Here is a 20740-nt window from a genome sequence, read left to right as displayed (position 1 = left end):
GGTATTAGTGTTCATCGACAAGGGAACACTCGTGCAGATTTACAACATGAATTCATTCTTCAGCTGAAATCGAAATGTAGTAAGAAACAATTCTTCGAGTAGGTAAGTTAGCCAAACAAGTGTAATTGCAGGCATCGCCACTTGCCTAATGCCAATAAGCTCCTTCATTGCAGATTTGCAGTTTAATAGGAATAAGATTGCAAGTGAATATAACAATCTCTTGCATGCTTACAGTATTTATGCCAAAAACATACCGCAAAGGAGCAGAACGACCGAGTGAAAAAACAGCAGTATTCGTTTGATAGCATATGATTTCCTATCAAACTGAAGAAACACCATCAATGTATCATAAGGCACAAAAAGGAAAGATGTTTGGGATTTACTTTCTGTAAATTCTACCTGTATATCTGCTACAATTGATACAGAGCTTGACTTTAGAAATGTCGTTGAGAAATTTTTTACTCGTACTCAAACTGCACCTCTACTTGTATATACTTCCTCATGAGCTGAACCTGTAACCATGTAACCCCTAGACCCGGTCTGTGAGTTAGACTCAAACCTAAGTGGTCACATATCCCATTCAGAGGTTTTTTTTTTTTTTTATATCTTACAATACATTATATTAATAATACAGATATGTCCAAAATTATAGCAAATACATGTCACCAAACATAACTGAAAAACATATAGAAATATATGTTCGTACAAAATAAGTAGTTGATTTCCACTGATGCCAAATCTGCTAGCTTATTGTCTGCTACTATCTGAAAAAGGGTAAAAACTACAGAATGAGCTAAAAAGCTCAGTGTGCTCCATACAGTATATAAGAAAAATATACAGATAAAATCTTTCAATGAAATCGGTTTATGCAATATGTTTTTATTTTTATTTTTAAAACATGAACACTACCCCCATCCGTTCACATCATAGTTGTGTAGGTTCCCCAGAACCATACACCCAACCGCACATGCCATTTAGACCCTGAGCACAAAGCCGAGAAGTCTGCAGATAATCTTCCTTCAACAATACCCCCCAAATGACAATGAATGTATTAAATTGAAAACAATGATTAATCACTTAAAACATAACAAATATTTCATACTTAGAAACCATATGCAGAAATACGGAAATCAGAATTCAAATCAATAATTCAGATATCAGATAAGCAGATCTCAGAAATCGGTATGAAAATACCTTAATTCAGAAGTTATATCAGAATATACAGCAAATCAAATATCAAATACTCGGTATTCAGATAAATTATTTAAATCAGTAATATAATACTGTTAGGAAACACACCTGTAACAGTCTGGGAAATCAGATAGGGAAGCCTATTACTGGGTATGTCGATCACGTTCTGCTGCAGCGCTAGACCCTACGAATTGGAAAAATCCATATTGGAATCCTAATATAAATAATCTAAATATTATTTAAATAATATACTGAAACCTACGGGTAATTCTCGTATTACGCGGTTCAGACTGATCTGACGAACGGATAACACCGGACCTAATTGATCCTTGCTCAGGTGAAACACGAGTACCTTCATAAAATATTTTGTCGAATCAATTCCTTAACCAAAACTCTTAAAAATAATCAAAACATTAAGATACTAAGCCTTTTTGAGTTCACATGCTCGATTTGGGAATTTTGGGTCAGAATTTGGCAAAATAGACTTCGGAATCAAACTCAGGACGTCGAAAAACATAAAGTATGACCTTCTAAAATTTCGAATTCTTGGTCAAAATTAAAGTCAACGGTTTTGACTGACAATTTGGAGACTTTCGGGTTTGAATTTAGCAAAACGGACCCCAAAAACGGATTCGGGACGTCGAAAACTATCAGGATAGGTATTCTCGGTCGAAAACAAAGGTCGTTTAATAGCCGGTCAAAGCCGGTCAAAGTTATGGTCAAAGTAGGTCAACAAACTTTCAAACATTTTACACAAATAGCACCATTTTCGAATTAATTCCCAGAATAGCACCAAAACCGAATTAATTCCCAGAATAGCACCGGTCAACGGTCAACGGTCAACGGGTCGGGTCAACGGTCGGGTCGGGTAAACTGGTCGGGTCGGGTAAACGGGTCGTGACCGGTCAAACCGGTCAAAACCGGTTCAAAACCGGTTAAACCGGTCAAAACCAGTTTCCAGTGTTCACTCGCCTGCGGCGGCGCGTGTGGGCTCGTGCGACGTCCTCCAGGGCTCTAAAAATCACGGAAAAATTTCTAAAAATTATTTTGAGCGATTTCGAGATACTTACAAAGATCGGTTCAAATTTTTGAACGGCGGAGAACTCGATTTCGACTCGGCCGAATCTTTGACTGATCCACCTCCCCACGCGCCGCCGTCAACGGAGATCGAGGATGACACCGGCGGACTCGGAACGGCACAAGGAACGCAATGGTGCGGGAGGTGTCGTAAACAGAGCAACAATCAGCGATGAATTTAAGATTTTCTCGGCGATTTAGCTAAAAAATACATCGAGACTTTGACTGGAAATTCCCGGCGTTTGGCAGCGTTTCGCTTCAATTAATCTAAGGGATTTGTTCCTCGCTCGATGATGAACACGATGGTGTTTTCAAAACAATGATCGGAGGTCGGACGACGTCAGGATCGTGGTTGAAAGTTGAGATGCGTGGGGGTAAAACTTAGCAAATTGTTCTGGTATGAAACCAGAATCAATTTGCACGCATATAAGAAGAAGAACAATCTGCCGACACTCCTTGGCATTATTCAGTGATTGGTCACTGAATTTCCTCCACTTTTTAAAACATGCTACAAGTTTTAAAAACTTCCAATTAAATCCTCAAATTTCACCAATTAACTTAATTAAAACCCCAAATTACAATTATATTTTTTTTTTCAATTTTTCGGGTTGTTACAATTCTCCCACTCTACAAGAAATTTCGTCCTCGAAATTTACCTTATGAAAATAGATGCGGAAATTGAATCTTCATTGACTCCAACGTCTCCCAAGTAGCTTCTGAGGGGCTACGATTACTCCATTGAACTTTGACCATTGGGATACGCCTATTCCGAAGAACTCGTTCATCTCTCTCTAAAACCTGAACATGCTCCTCTTCATATGACAAATCAGGTCTCAGCTCTACCTCATCAACCTGAATGATGTGATCTGGATCTGGACGGTATCGCCTCAACATAGAAACATGAAAAACATCATGAATACGACTGAGCTGGGAAGGCAACTCAAGCTGATAAGCAACAGGTCCAACTTTCTTCAGAATACGATACGGCCCAATAAATCGCGGACTCAGTTTACCTTTACGTCCAAATCTCAATACCTTCTTCCATGGAGATACCTTGAGAAAAACCTGATCTCCAACCTCAAACTCGATATCCTTACGTCGCTTATCTGCGTATGACTTCTGCCTATCAAATGCCTCCCTTAAGCGATCACGGATCAGTCTAACAGTATCTTCAGTCTCTCGTACCAAGTCTGGACCCAAAGTTTTTCTATCATGCAACTCTGTCCAACATATAGGAGTACGACATCTACGTCCATACAGAGCCTCATACGGTGCCATGCGAATACTTGTCTGATAACTATTATTGTAAGCAAACTCAGCTAATGGCAAGAAATCTTCCCAACTACCACGGAAATCAATCACACAGCCCCGTAATATATCCTCCAACACTTGAATCACTCGCTCAGACTGTCCATCAGTTTGAGGATGAAAAGTTGTACTGAAATTCAAACGAGTACCCATAGCCTCATACAAAGCTTTCCAGAACCTGGAAGTGAATCTCGGATCTCGATCAGATATGATAGACAACGGAACACCATGAAGTCTAACGATCTCAGAAATGTACAACTTAGCCAGTTTATCCAGAGAATAATTAACCCGAACAGGGATAAAGTGCGCTGACTTGGTGAGTCGATCAACAATCACCCAGATAGAATCCTTTTTGGAAGGAGTTAGAGGAAGACCAGTAACGAAGTCCATCGTAATACGCTCCCATTTCCACTCAGGAATCTTAATTGACTGTAACAATCCAGATGGATGCTGATGCTCTGCCTTAACCTGCTGACAAGTCAAACACCTCGCCACAAAATCTGAAATATTTTTCTTCATACCAGTCCAAAAGTAGCGTTCTTTGAGATTATTGTACATTTTGTCCCCACCAGGATGCATAGCATAAGGACTACTATGAGCCTCCTGAAGAATAACTCGTTTCAACTCATCATCTTTAGGGACGCAGTAACGACTGTGAAAACACAAAATACCATCCTGATCCACAGTATACTCCGAACTCGATCCTTGCTTAACTTGTTCAATAATAGGAAGCAACGAGCTATCAAGGAGTTGTTTGGCCTTAATCTCCTTGGCCAAAGTAGGTTTAACTTGTAGCTCCGCTAACAGACTGTTATCATCAAATAAGCTCAAGTTGGCAAATAAGGCTCTGAGATCTGATATCGCCTTACGGCTCAAGGCGTCTGCCACTACATTAGCCTTTCCTGGATGATATTCTATCTCTAGATCATAGTCCTTTAGAAGTTCTAACCAGCGACGTTGTCTCAAATTTAATTCTTTCTGAGTAAGTAGATACTTCAGACTCTTATGATCAGTATACATATAACACTTCTCTCCGTAGAGGTAGTGTCTCCAGATCTTTAAAGCGAAAACCACAGCAGCTAATTCCAGATCGTGAGTAGGATAGTTACGCTCATGCGGCCTTAATTGACGTGACGCATAAGCGACAACCTTCCTATCTTGCATCAAAACACATCCTAATCCAGAATGAGAAGCATCACTGTAGACAGAAAATTCCTTCCCAGATTCAGGCTGAATCAACACTGGGGCTTGAGTTAAAACAGTCTTCAATTTCTCAAAGCTAGCTTGTTGGTCTTCAGACCAGACAAATGGAACATCTTTCCTCAATAGTTTCGTCAGAGGAGCTGCAATAAGGGAGAACCCTCAGCGAAACGACGGTAGTAACCAGCTAAACCCAAGAAACTACGGATCTCAGAGACGTTCCTGGGTTGCTTCCAGTTCAGAATAGCCTCCACTTTGCTCGGATCCACCTGAATACCATTAGCAGAGACGATATGTCCAAGAAAAGTCACTTCACTGAGCCAGAATTCACACTTGCTCAACTTAGCGTATAGCTTATTCTCCCTTAGAGTCTGAAGAACAATCCTTAAATGCTCCTCATGTTCTGCTTCACTTCTAGAATACACCAGTATGTCATCAATGAATACAACTACAAACTGGTCCAAATAAGGTCGAAATACCCTATGCATCAGATCCATAAAAGCAGCAGGGGCATTAGTTAACCCGAATGACATCACTAAAAACTCATAATGCCCATATCGAGTACGGAAAGCAGTCTTCGGAATATCTGAATCTTTCACTTTAAGTTGATAATAACCAGATCTTAAGTCTATCTTTGAAAAGATAGAAGCCCCTCGAAATTGGTCAAATAGATCGTCGATTCTGGGCAGAGGATATTTATTTTTCACCGTGAGCTTGTTCAGTTTCCTATAATCGATACAGAGTCTCAACGTCCCATCTTTCTTCTTGACAAAGAGAACTGGGGCTCCCCACGGTGATACACTGGGTCGGATAAATCCCCTGTCCAACAACTCCTGGAGTTGGACTTTCAGTTCCTTAAGCTCCTTTGGGGCCATACGATAAGGAGCCATTGAAACCGGGGTAGAACCAGAATAGACTTCAATCTTAAACTCGACTTCTCTATCTGGAGGTAATCCAGGCAACTCCTCGGGAAAAACATCGGGAAAGTCTTTGACAATTCGGATGCCTTCAATATCAGATTGCGATCTCCTAGTGTCCAAAATATAAGCAAGAAACGCCTCGAAACCTTTCCTGATCATCTTCTCCGCTACCAAGGCAGACACAACATTCGTCAGAAATCCACGTCGTTCCCCGATCATTACAATCTTTCGATTATCTGGGGTCTTCAGAACAACTCTCTTAGTCTCAAAATCAATATTTACTCGATGTTTGTCCAACCAATCTACACCGAGAATCAAATCAAACTCTTCAAAGGGTAACTCTATCAGGTCAGCCAGAAAAATCTCCCCATTGATCTCTATAGGGCACTCTCTAAAAATACAATCCAACACGATGGATTTGCCTAAGGGGCTTTGAACTATCACTGAACGCTCAGTATTCTCAACAGGAATATTTAGACCCTCAGAAACGGAATGTGATACATAGGAATTTGTAGAGCCACTATCAAACAATGCAAAGTATGGAACTGAATGAATAGTAACAGTACCTGCAGTCACATTAGGCCCATCTCGATCTTGTCGAAGTCTAGCAGTGTAAACCAATGCAGGTTGTCTAGCCTCAGATCTGACTGGACCCCTACTCTGAGATGCTCGGCCTCTATTAGCCGATCCAGGTGCTCTCTCCTGAGTACGACCACCTACAGGAGTCTGAACAGTACTCTGAGTACGAGCGGGAGTACGAGCTGGTGTTTGAACTGTAGAAACTGACACTGTGCAATCCCTTATAATATGGTCACTAGAACCACATCTAAAACATGTGCCAAATTTTCTTCTGCATTCCCCAAGATGATGTTTCCCACAGTAATCACATGTCTGCAAAGGTTGCAACCCATAAGATTCACCATGTCTAGTAGACTGAAAAGTTGAAGCACCAGATGCAACAGGTCTGACACTCGCACCGCCTCTCTGAAAGGAATCACCCCTGCCTCTCTTGCTAGGATGTGCAGAAGAATTAACAGAACCAGAAGGCCTCCTGAATCGGGTTTGAGCTCGATCACTATCTCTCTTGTGCTCCATACCCAGTCGCTCTATTTCCTCAGCAGTCTTGGCTATCTCAACCAAAGCATCAAAATTCCTCTCTCGGTGAGTAGCGACTCGACTCCTGATTTCATACCTGAGTCCATTCTCGAACCTCAAGCATCGATCTGTCTCAGTATCCACAAGTTCAGGAGCATATCGGCTCAATCGGATAAATTCAACCTCATAATCCATAACAGACATATTACCCTGCTCCAGATTCTGAAACTCCTGGCGTCGCTCCTGCAGATATCTCTCTCCGATGTAGCGACTCCGGAAGCGCGTCTTGAAAAGATCCCATGTTAATTGGTTCCTCGGAATACTACCAGAAATGGATTGCCACCATCTGAAGCTTTCTTTCTTCAACATAGTTAGGGCCCCCTTTAACTTTTGCTCAGGTCTGAGGTCCATCATCCATAATCCTCTCTGTGTCCTCCAGCCAATACTCAGCGTCTGTCGGAGGTCCACCAGTAATACCCTCAAATGGTACTACACTAGCAACAACCAGAGAATTTGAAATCTCCACTGCCGTCATGTTACTAGGGGCTCTAGCAGCTCTCTGAAACATGCGGAAGATAACTCTATTAATGGCGTCTTCATTCATCTCAGAATCCTCATCTTCAGTGACGGGAGGGTCTCCCATAGGAGTAAACTGATCATCATGAGAAAGAGTCGGATCTACTTGCGGAACAGGAGGATCACGTGTTGACATCGGATCGTCTATCGTAACAGAAGGTCGAGTGACTCGCCCTCTACCACGTCCACGTCCTGTCCTACGACCTCTAGCAGCATTCATCGTTGGATCTATAAGGCTCTACAGAAAGAATTTGAAACATGTGTCAGATTAGCATCGGGGATCTCGAGAAAACTTTAAATCATAACATAAGGTGACATTTTTTTTCTTAAAAATCCAAAATTTAGGACCCATGTACAGTCCGAGTGTTTAAAACCGAAAGCTCTGATACCACCAAATGTAACCCCCTAGACCCGGTCTGTGAGTTAGACTCAAACCTAAGTGGTCACATATCCCATTCAGAGGTTTTTTTTTTATATCTTACAATACATTATATTAATAATACAGATATGTCCAAAATTATAGCAAATACATGTCACCAAACATAACTGAAAAACATATAGAAATATATGTTCGTACAAAATAAGTAGTTGATTTCCACTGATGCCAAATCTGCTAGCTTACTGTCTGCTACTATCTGAAAAAGGGTAAAAACTACAGAATGAGCTAAAAAGCTCAGTGTGCTCCATACAGTATATAAGAAAAATATACAGATAAAATCTTTCAATGAAATCGGTTTATGCAATATGTTTTTATTTTTATTTTTAAAACATGAACACTACCCCCATCCGTTCACATCATAGTTGTGTAGGTTCCCCAGAACCATACACCCAACCGCACATGCCATTTAGACCCTGAGCACAAAGCCGAGAAGTCTGCAGATAATCTTCCTTCAACAATACCCCCCCCCAAATGACAATGAATGTATTAAATTGAAAACAATGATTAATCACTTAAAACATAACAAATATTTCATACTTAGAAACCATATGCAGAAATACGGAAATCAGAATTCAAATCAATAATTCAGATATCAGATAAGCAGATCTCAGAAATCGGTATGAAATACCTTAATTCAGAAGTTATATCAGAATATACAGCAAATCAAATATCAAATACTCGGTATTCAGATAAATTATTTAAATCAGTAATATAATATTGTTAGGAAACACACCTGTAACAGTCTGGGAAATCAGATAGGGAAGCCTATTACTGGGTATGTCGATCACGTTCTGCTGCAGCGCTAGACCCTACGAATTGGAAAAATCCATATTGGAATCCTAATATAAATAATCTAAATATTATTTAAATAATATACTGAAACCTACGGGTAATTCTCGTATTACGCGGTTCAGACTGATCTGACGAACGGATAACACCGGACATAATTGATCCTTGCTCAGGTGAAACACGAGTACCTTCATAAAATATTTTGTCGAATCAATTCCTTAACCAAAACTCTTAAAATAATCAAAACATTAAGATACTAAGCCTTTTTGAGTTCACATGCTCGATTTGGGAATTTTGGGTCAGAATTTGGCAAAATAGACTTCGGAATCAAACTCAGGACGTCGAAAAACATAAAGTATGACCTTCTAAAATTTCGAATTCTTGGTCAAAATTAAAGTCAACGGTTTTGACTGACAATTTGGAGACTTTCGGGTTTGAATTTAGCAAAACGGACCCCAAAAACGGATTCGGGACGTCGAAAACTATCAGGATAGGTATTCTCGGTCGAAAACAAAGGTCGTTTAATAGCCGATCAAAGCCGGTCAAAGTTCTGGTCAAAGTAGGTCAACAAACTTTCAAACATTTTACACAAATAGCACCATTTTCGAATTAATTCCCAGAATAGCACCAAAACCGAATTAATTCCCAGAATAGCACCGGTCAACGGTCAACGGTCAACGGATCGGGTCAACGGTCGAGTCGGGTAAACTGGTCGGGTCGGGTAAACGGGTAAACGGGTCGTGACCGGTCAAACCGGTCAAAACCGGTTCAAAACCGGTTAAACCGGTCAAAACCAGTTTCCAGTGTTCACTCGCCTGCGGCGGCGCGTGTGGGCGCGTGCGACGTCCTCCGGGGCTCTAAAAATCACGGAAAAATTTCTAAAAATTATTTTAAGCGATTTCGAGATACTTACAAAGATCGGTTCAAATTTTTGAACGGCGGAGAGCTCGATTTCGACTCGGCCGAATCTTTGACTGATCCACCTCCCCACGCGCCGCCGTCAACGGAGATCGAGGATGACACCGGCGGACTCGGAACGGCACAAGGAACGCGATGGTGCGGGAGGTGTCGTAAACAGAGCAACAATCAGCGATGAATTTAAGATTTTCTCGACGATTTAGCTAAAAATACATCGAGACTTTGACTGGAAATTCCCGGCGTTTGACAGCGTTTCGCTTAAATTAATCTAAGGGATTTGTTCCTCGCTCGATGATGAACACGATCGTGTTTTCAAAACAATGATCGGAGGTCGGACGACGTCAGGATCGTGGTTGAAAGTTGAGATGCGTGGGGGTAAAACTTAGCAAATTGTTCTGGTATGAAACCAGAATCAATTTGCACGCATATAAGAAGAAGAACAATCTGCCGACACTCCTTGGCATTATTCAGTGATTGGTCACTGAATTTCCTCCACTTTTTAAAACATGCTACAAGTTTTAAAAACTTCCAATTAAATCCTCAAATTTCACCAATTAACTTAATTAAAACCCCAAATTACAATTATATATTTTTTTTTCAATTTTTCGGGTTGTTACAGAACCATAGGCGAGGTGAAATTGGCCAATATTTGGCATTCCTCGTGTGACTTGGCTTCTGAAACAACCCCAAAAATAATCATTTTTCTAAGATTTGGGCATCGTTTTAGCAGCTCCTCAACCCAATGATAGAAGAGGTCGTTGATTACAGTCCATCCAAGCTCCAGCACCCTCACAGTCTCCAAATTAGAAGATCCTTGGAGACCATAATGCATTACGCCATTTCTCAACTCATACCGCAATGAAAGATGGTTCAATTGTGGAAAACAAACAGCAATTGTTTCCAAATCAATAACTTCGTATTCATCATCAAAGGCCACGTCCCAAAGTCGAAGCTTCCTTAATTTTGAGGATCTTGAAATCATCTGGTAGAATTTTGTCCAGAAGATTGCATAGCTACTAACATCAACAACCTCAAGATTATCGACAGTCTCACAGATGTCGAGGTGTATCACGATAACATCATCAAACTTGAAATATTTCAAGGTGCCTTTTCCAATCAGTTCAAAAACCTCAAAGGAACAATCCCTCAAGTGTAAACGCTCGATGCTATCAGCCTCCAACATAAATCTATCCAAACTGATTGCTTCAACATAAATACTCTTTTAATGTTGGGCTGCTCAATTCAAGTGTCATCTGTGCATCTGAAATAGTTATCTCTGGATCAACAAGCTCCAAGCATTCAAGCTTCGGACATGCAGTGAGCAGAAGTCTCAAATCCAAATCCGAAATACTTACATAACTCAGAGAGAGGGACTTCAAACAAGGGAATTTCTGAAAGTTAGGCTCAACCCCAGTTATCGATCTGTGAGCCACTGCCAGTATTTCCAGCTTCTGCCTCCCACAGATTTCAAGAATGTTAACATTTGGGCTAGTCCGGACTTTATAAAATAACCGGCGCAAGGTTCCCCTGGTATACATGAGCCAAGCAATTACAGTTGCAGCATTGAACTCATCAACATCATCCATTAAAATCGATAAGTTTTGCAGTCCTGTAGTTTGGAATATTGTTTGAGTAATCAAGATCTCTAATTGACTAGCTGTAATATCACGATAACCAGGCCAATCATTAGAATTAAATGCTAAGGTGTGAAGGTGTGTCCGGTAAGCTTCGCGCCATTTTCGACATGCCACAGAGGCTATCACCACATCCCGGGCATCTTCAAGCCAAGATAAGATGTTTCCAATGACTTCAATAGGTAGATGCTCCATCGCCAATAAAGATTAAAAGCCTCAAATCGACAAAATGCTTTTCCAAAGATGCTCAACAAGATATAAGCAAACAACAGATATTCTTCATAACTCAAAAAAACAAAGTGGATATGGGTTGAAGTCGTCGCCAAAATCTTGTTTCCAGCAACTAAAAAGGGTCTGTAGAATAAAACAAGCACAAAAGCGAGTCAAAAACATGATTTTTAGCTATATCTTCAAACATACTCTATGTCCAAACAAAAATGTGAAGCGTCAAAAGAAGAAACAACTTGTTGGGTTTCAAAGGGGATTTGAAGATCAGAATATAAGCAAGATTCCAACTAAATAAAGGTTGACCTCAAAAAGAAGGATCAAGCTCAAGATCATGTATCTGGGTACTTTAAAAAGAGTGATTTTTACAAGCTAAAGTCACTTCAATGACTCAGAAAATAACAAAATAGGGTTTGATACAGAATAATCTAAGAATTCAGTACACGTATAAATCCAAATAAAAGAAAAGAAACAACAAAATAGAAATTTCAGCATCTGGGCATATTACAAATATGTTAAATGGTACAAAATAAACCACCCAAAGAGAACTTACCAAGATTGGGGTTCTCCACATGGTAGCCACTGACGATTTCAAGTGAGTGAAAAAGAATAAATAAGATTTGCTGACGAGTTGGATTCAATGTTTTTTCTTCTTCTTTTTCTCCCTCCTTGGTTTGTTCTCTTTTCTTTATTTCCCTTTTTTAAAAAAAAAAAAACTTTGAAATTACTCGTAGAATCAAATCAGACCAGAACGTGCCTGCTTTCACCTCTCATTAAGCAAAACCCGGCTGCTGTTCCAGTTCACGCCAACGTGGGTCTTCCCTTTTCTTTTGTCGTGGTATAAGGTTTAGTTCAAGTAGAGATCCCTGAATTTTAAATTAATCTCAACAGTTCAAAATATTTACTTGAATCTTTGAAAGCATACTTTACATGCAAGTAATTTTAAGTGCTGTTTGGTTAAGGTAACGTGGGAATTATTATATTTGGTTGGTCGGGAATCTCATTCCCGGTAATATTTTATTATCAATAGTAGATTTTTTAGGTATATTACCAGGAATGTCATTACACTCTTTTCTTAAGTGTTGTTGGATTACCGACGTTTTTGACTAAAATATCCTTAATTGTTTTTTAAATATCCTCTTCTGTCATTAAATAATAAAAATTCTACGAAGGTTAAATTATAAATTTATCCTTAAACTATTTTAGATTTACAAAAAATCTATAATTAAAATTTTATATAAAGTTCATGAGTTAAAATAAAATTTTACACTTTCATTAAACTTTTTTATATTTTTAATTTTGTAAAAAAATCATATAAATTTTATGAATTTAATTTTTTTAAAGAAAATATATAAATAGTTTCCAACTTGTGAAAAACAAATATATAATAAGGACAATTTGGTCAAATATACATTTCAATAATCTTTTATTCCTTTAACTAAACACGGTAATCTTACATTCTTGCTAAACTGGCCAAACACAAAATACAACATTCTCAGTAATTCTATTCTTTGGTAATCTTTTCTTCCCACTAGTAATCTTACATTCCGTGAACCAAACGCACTCTAAGTGTCATTCATTTGTGGAATTTAAATTTGAAAGTTTGGTTTTATTAAAAGTTTGAGTAAATATACGTTTAATACATAAACTATCAATTTTAGTTCATTTAATACCTAAACTTTCATTTTTCTTAAATTGTGTTAATGTTTAGTTTTTGTTTTATTTTATAACACATTTTAAGAACTTAACTGATGGGTTCGCCAGCCACCGCATCTACATTCATCTCATTCATTGATCAATGTAGCCTTAACTTTCTAGCCAACACCTTTTTAACACTCTGAACGAGATTTTGACATTCGTTTCAATAAAAATGTCACAGTCTTCCCAAATCGACGATGGACACTTCAACTTCTTGATACTCCGATCTTCTTCTCCAACCTTCTGATAGGCCTGGAATTGGACTATGTTAGTCGACTTGTCATTCTCTTATGGTCCATCGTTTGGATTGATCGTCCATCTACCGGAGTTATGCCATGTTAACATGTACATTAAGCTTTACGGCGAGGTACTAAAATGAGAAAAAACTAAACGTTAAGCATGGTTTTGAAAAAGTAATTTTTTTTATAGTAAAACATATCAAAACTTATTGTTCAAGTACTAAATACATAATTTACTCTAAAAACCTTTTAGTGATTTCATAATTTTGATTCAACTAACCTATATTAATATAGATTTGATAAAATTATATATATAAATGTTAATAACTAATAATCTGTTTAGATTTGTGGAAGCTCGAATCAACAACCGAAATATATCAAATGTTTTCATATGGTGGGTTGCTCAACCAACATGTCCATAAACATTGTCTTGTCATGCTGCAAGTGTCAAACAAGGGCAACATTCCGAACAAAAACCGGGTTTGACATCAAACCAATAAGAAACTGAGTCGATACAAATGTTTTTTTATAAAAGATTAGGCCTCATTAAAAAAAACCCCTTCATACCCTCCATATTGCGATAGTGACATGAAGACATAGGAAGGAGGAAAAGAGTGCCCTTGAACTTTATTAATCAGGACCAAATTACACAGCCAAACCATAACCTACTAATGCAGCATAAAACTAATACATAAGACTGAAAACAAACCCCCTACGAAAAAAATAACATTTCGTACATGTTAACATACCCAAAAACATAACCTACAAATCAGACTATACCATCTTTAGCTAACTTATTGGCTTCCCAATTAGCAGCTCTCAGAACATGCCTTGAGATGATATCTTGTCCTTCCATACGAGTAACTATGTCCTTCACCAAGGACTGAAACATAGGGGTGCATAAGTCCGGATTTTTAATCCACTTCAGTGTTGTAGTTGAATCTGTTTTAAAATAACCCTCTGAGTTAGGGCAGATCCTAATTCTTCAATAAAAATCAGACCTCTCTTAATCGCCAAAAGTTCTGCCATTATAGGAGGACCTCCCCCAACCTTTTCTGAAAATGATTTTATCAATATACCTCTTGTTGGGGTTGTTTCTAATGGAAATACTTAGGCCTATTTATAGTTGAGTTTTAAGAACAGTATGTTCAAAGTTTGGCCACCTACCAAAGAATTTTCCAATATGTACAAGTTAGCCACCAACCAAGATGAAATTTCCAACTTGTCAACTTAATTTCTAGACAAATCTAACAAATCTCCACCTTGGCTTGAAATTACCAAGCCTACTCAACTTCTTCAACTCCCTAAATTTATAGTGCCTCTAGTTGCGCTCACAAGCGCCACACACCCGAAGGTGTTCATACTTTCAGGATGTTAATCAAGTTCAAACAATGATTGAACTTGATTACTGTTACCAACTTGGTCATCATATCTGCAGATTTTCTGATGTCGCAATTTTTTGAAGTAGAATTTTCCTTCTTCAAAGATCTCCCGCACAAAGTGATACCTCACGTCGATATGCTTAGTCCTTGAATGGTAGACTTGATTTTTTGCTAAGTGAATAGTGCTCTGACTGTCACAATAGAGACTAATGTGACTTTGAATAACTCCCAAGTCTTCCATCAACCCGTTAAGCCAAATTGCTTCCTTTACAGCCTCTAAAACTACCATGTATTCTGCCTCTGTAGTAGACAAGGCCACCGTAGATTGCAATGTAGACTTCCAACTTACTGGGGCTTTAGTAAGAGTAAACAAATACCCAGTAGTTGATCGACGCTTATCCAAATCACCAGCATATCCAACCATACACTGATCAAGTGCTTCATCTTGTTCAAAAACTAAACCAACATCCACGGTTTGTTGGAGATACCGTAGAATCCATTTCATAGCTTGTCAATGTTCTTCTCTAGGATCATGCATGTACCTGCTTACAACTCCAACTGCTTGTGAAATGTCAGGACGCGTACACACCATTACATACATCAAGCTCCCAACTGCATTAGCATATGGAACTTTTGCCATATACACTCGTTCTTTGTTAGTTTTAGGAGATAATTGAGAACTAAGTTTCAAATGATAAGCCAATGAGATACTTACATGTTTGGTACTTTCATTCATGTCAAAACATTGTAATACATTTCTCAAATACTGCTTCTGTGTTAAACAAAGCTTCTCTCTCTGTCTATCTCTATTTATCTCCATACCAAGAATCTTCTTAGCCTCACCTAGATATTTCATCTCAAACTCTTGATTCAACTGAGCCTTTAATTTTTCTATCTCCTTTTGACTCTTCGAAGCGATCAACATATCGTCGACGTACAAGAGAAGATAAATGAAAGATCCATCTTTGAGCTTTTGCAAAACACACAATGTTCATATTTGCTTCTAGTATACTCTTGCCTCTTCATAAAGCTATCAAATCGCTTGTACCACTGCCTCAGAGATTGCTTCAATCCATATAGCGATTTTTCAGCTTACAAACCCATTTCTCACAACCACCATCTTTGTATCCTTCTGGCTGAGTCATATAGATCTCCTCTTCTAAATCACCGTGCAAGAAAACCGTCTTTACATCAAGTTGAGCTAGCTCCAAATTCAACTGTGCTACCAAGGCCAACAATATTCTAATGGAGGAATGCTTCACAACAGGGGAAAATACTTCATTGTAGTCGATTCCCTCCTTTTGAGCATAGCCTTTAGCTACCAACCGTGCCTTATAGCGAACATCTTTCTTGCTATGAGATCCATCTTTCTTTACAAATAACCACTTGCATCCAATAGCTCTTTTACCTTTTGGTAATTGTGCCAGTTTCCAAGTGTTGTTCTTTTGGAGAGATTGCATTTCTTCATCCATGACACTTTTACACTTATCACTTTCCAAGCTTTGTATTGCTTCTTGGTAAGTGATAGGGATATCATCATCAACAACTGGAAGAGTATAGGCCACCATATCAACAAATAGAGCAGGTCTACGAATTTCTCTCCTTGGCCTTGTAACTGCAAGTGGTTCTGGTATCTCCAATGGTTCTTGGGTTTGAACCTCTTCATCTTCTGATTCTTCTATTGGAGTTGAAGAATCAGTTGCATCAACTTCTGGGATCATCGTCTGCTGAAACTCCACCTGTTTTGGAGTATGCTTCACCTGCTGCGGAGTACTACTTGTCTGGACAACTTCACTTGTTACCTTCTTTACTAGGGCAGATTCATCAATGGTAACATCTCTGCTACAAATTATCTTCTTGGTGTCTAAACACCAAAGGCAGAATCCCTTCACTCTATGGGTGATTCCCATAAAGAGAGCCTTCTTTGCTCTCGGATCAAGCTTGGATTCCTTCACATGATAATAAGCAGTGGATCCAAATACATGTACAGAATCATAATCAGTAACAGGTTTTCCAGACCATACCTACAATGCTGTTTTTCCTCCCATCGCTGATGACGGAAGACGATTGATGAGATGGCCAGCATATGTCACAGCCTCAGCCCAAAATGCCTTGCCTAACCCAGCATTAGACAACATACATCGAACTTTCTCCAATAGTGTTCGATTCATACGCTCTACCACCCATTCTGTTGTGGTGTATGTCTAACAGTGAAGTGTCGAACAATACCATACTCATGGCAAACGTCAAAGAATGGGTCACTTTTATATTCTCCTCCATTGTCCGTCCTAAGACGTTTGATCTTTCTACCAGTCTGGTTCTCGATCATATTTTTCCATTTCAGGAAAATTTGAAGCACTTCATCTTTAGACTTCATCGGATACACCCAAACTCTTCTGGAAAAGGCATCTACAAAAGTTACAAAATAATAGTTTCCTCCCAAAGACGATGTCTTTGAAGGACCCCATACATCTGAGTGAATATAATCTACAATACCTTTTGTATTATGTATAGTAGTGCCAAACTTCACTCTCTTCTGCTTTCCAAAACACAATGCTCGCAAAAGTTCAATTTGCAAGCCTTTGCACCTTTCAACAATCATTTCTTTGCCAGAATTTGCAAGGATTTCTCTCCAGCATGTCCCAACCGCATATGCCACAACTGAGTTGCGTCCATAAATCATCACCTCCGGAAGCTGCTGCAACTGCTCCAATAATTGTACTACCTTGGTAGTAATACAAATTATTTTTCCTGATGCCCTTCATCATCACAAGTGCGCCATATGTGACTTTTAAAACTCCATCTCTCATAGTGACTACTGAGCCTTTGAATTCCAAGGCTCCCAACGAGATGAGATTTTTCTTCAAACTGGGCACGTATCGGATATCCGTCAGAACTCTGGTTGATCCATCTTGATTCTTCAATCGAATTGAAACCCATCCCAACAGTTTTACAGGCATTGTCATTTCCCATATAAAGAACTCCTGCATTTAGTTCCACTAAATCGGAGAACCACTCCCGATTAGGGGACATATGATAGGTGCAACCCGAATCTAATATCCACTCATCGGAATTGAATGTTGTTGATGAAGCAACCAATGATATGTCAGAGTCATGTGCATCATGCTCTGCAACACATGCATCTGGAGCAGCTTTTCCTTTATTCTTCAGCTTCGGACAATCTTTCTTCCAATGGCCTTTCTCATGACAAAAGGCACATTCATCTTTCCAGTCTGGACTTTGACTTTGATCTCCCTCTCCACTTTGGCTTTTGAATTTTCGAGCGACCTCTTGCCACCATGGCCTCCGCTACTTCGTACTTGCTCTCCTTCTTGGTTTTCTTCCTGAGTTCATAACTATACAAAGCAGCAGTTACATCTTTAAGGGTAACATTGTCCTTACCATGAAGTAACGTTGTCTCAAGGTGCTCAAATTCATCTGGAAAAGATGACAACAACATCAAAGCTAAATCTTCATCTTTGAAGGTTTCATCCATGCCCAATAAGTCTTCCACTAGCTCATTGAACGCAATGATGTGTTCATTCATACTGGTGCCTGGTTGATAATCAAATCTTAACAATCTTTTCTTCATATGGAGATAATTCTGAGAGCTTTTCTTCAGGAATTTTTCCTCCAAAACTTTCCACATCTTACTTGCAGAAGTCTCGTTCTTGTAGCCATACTTCTTCTCCCTAGAAATACAAGATCGAATCGTGTTGCACGCCAAACGATTGATTGTTCCCCATTCTTTCTCCTCCATATATTCGGGCTTTTCTTTCTCAATGGTGATGTCTAGACCTTGTTGGAATAAAACGTCTAACACCTCGCCTTGCCACATGCCAAAATGACCGGATCCATCGAACAACTCAACAGAGAAATTTGCATTTGACATCACCCTCCTCACCGGTCCAGATGAAGAGCTTGATGTCTCAACTGATCCGTATTTTGGCATTTTAATTCTAACGAACAATATTCAATATCACGAGCTATATCTTTTCAGCAACGGAACCACCAGGATAACCTCAACCAAAGCTCTGATACCAATTGTTGGGGTTATTTCTAATAGAAATACTTAGACCTATTTATAGTTGAGTTTTAAGAACAATATGTTCAAAGTTTGTCCACCTACCAAAGAATTTTCCAATATGTACAAGTTAGCCACCAACCAAGATGAAATTTCTAACTTGTCAACTTAATTTCTAGATAAATCTAACACCTCTGTTGTCCCTAATCAGCCCACCTATACCTCCTTTACCCCAGCTCCTCACCATCGCACCATCAACATTAATTTTAGAACAGGATATTCCGAACAGGTTTAATAATAGGTTGTTCAAGAGGTTACTCATCTTCATCCATAACCAAGGTCTCAACATCCTCACCGTAAACCTCTTCAGCAGTGGGGTAATACTTCTTGTCCTCAGCAAGGACAATCTGATTGTCCATATCAACATCATCAGCAGCTGTAATCAATCCATTAGACACACCAGGTTGAGCCTCACCATCAGATTCTTCTCTTTCCTCTTGGGCATACCTGTCAAGAAGACCATCTTCTTCTTCCTCACCTTCACTCTCCCTGTCGGACTCGATCTCAGGTCCAATACAGTTCCCAAATTCATCATACAGGTTATCATCCATTGCTTAAATCCGTAAACCCACCACATGAAAAACAAAATGAATTCAAAAAGAAATAAATGAAATGTGAAACAAAAACCAATTAAACTCCACTAAGATTTGGATACAAAAATGGGCAGAAAGAACAAAATTAAATAACCTAAACTATGGACATGCTTCAACATTAAAACCCAGATGAACAACAATAATAACAACATATATATCCAATCTATACAAAAGGTTCATATACTTCCAAACCCAGAAAATTTCCTCTAGCTAGAGATGTCACAAACTCTTAATTATTTTATTTCATGTCTGGGTTTAATTAAGAAGCTCGTCCTTAAAAAAATAGCAAGAAAACAACTCAAGATAAAGCTTTATTCAACATGGCAAGTAATCAAAGAGAAAAACAAAAGATATGTTCATTAAAAAAATATCAAAATGATGTGAATAAAAATAAGCAACACAAATCAGACAAAATGGTAAGGGAAGTATGTACCTCGAAGCACTGAACAAAGGAAAGAAGAGGAAGAAAGATGAAAAATCAAAAGCAAGGGTTTATACAAAGGTTTTTGAGTAGTAGATTCCAAACGCTTCGATTCAAATCTTCGACAAGTGAAAGCCGATGAATCTACTGAGCAAGATTTTGTCGGAACAGGCAAGTTGGGCTGCATACGGGCATGTTTCCTGAAGACATTTGGGCTTTAAAAGATATTGTATAGGGCTGCAAATGACATGAGTCGAGTCCGAGTATTGTTGAGCTCGACTCAACTCGACTCAAAAAGTTTAAAGATGAGCTCAGATCGAATTGAAAGTTCATGACTTGAAAATTATCAAGCTCGAATCAAATTTGAAATAAAAAATTAAAGCTCGACTTGAGCTAAAAAAACTTAAACTTGAAACATTCAGAGACTTAGGTTCGGATGAAGCTCAAACTCGAACTTAAATCTCAACTTTAGGTACATAAAAACATTATACTGTATTTTTTAGAAAAAAACATTTATATGTTACTATTATTAACAATTTAATTTAAAAATTGAAATGTTAATATATTATTGTTTCAAGTTGCTCGTAAGTTTCGGATATTAAATAACTCACTTCGACTGTTAAAAACTCGAGTCAAGTTCGATTTCCGAGTCATTCGAATTAAATGTTGACCAAACAACTAACTGGTTTTTCCGGTGCTAATGAGCTTAAACACTAACATATAAACCATATTACAAATCCAATGGAGCATATAAACACAAATTATCAAACATAGTAGAAACAAACTGTTAACTTCTGGAAATTCAAGTTATATGCATTAGCAAATCTGATAGATAGTTCATGTATCAAACATTTCAACAACAAAAAATAAAAAATAAAAGGAACGAACGAGGGACAATGATGAAGTTCCAGCAGTGTAATCTAACTTTAATTCCTAAGCTCTTCCTTGTAT

The 20740-nt window shown here is 38.6% G+C and overlaps 1 pseudogene; it reads right to left on the bottom strand.

Annotated features, from left to right (window-relative positions):
- Positions 1-279: 279 nt before the first annotated feature.
- Positions 280-12181, bottom strand: LOC120203612 (annotated as a pseudogene).
- Between the last annotated feature and the right edge of the window lie 8559 nt (positions 12182-20740).

This window comes from Hibiscus syriacus, unplaced genomic scaffold (assembly GCF_006381635.1).
Source record: "Hibiscus syriacus cultivar Baekdansim isolate YM2019G1 unplaced genomic scaffold, ASM638163v2 tig00000340_pilon, whole genome shotgun sequence".
Lineage (NCBI taxonomy): Eukaryota > Viridiplantae > Streptophyta > Magnoliopsida > Malvales > Malvaceae > Hibiscus > Hibiscus syriacus.
The sequence above is the reverse complement of the archived record's forward strand: the minus strand, read 5'-3'. Positions and strand labels throughout refer to the sequence as shown.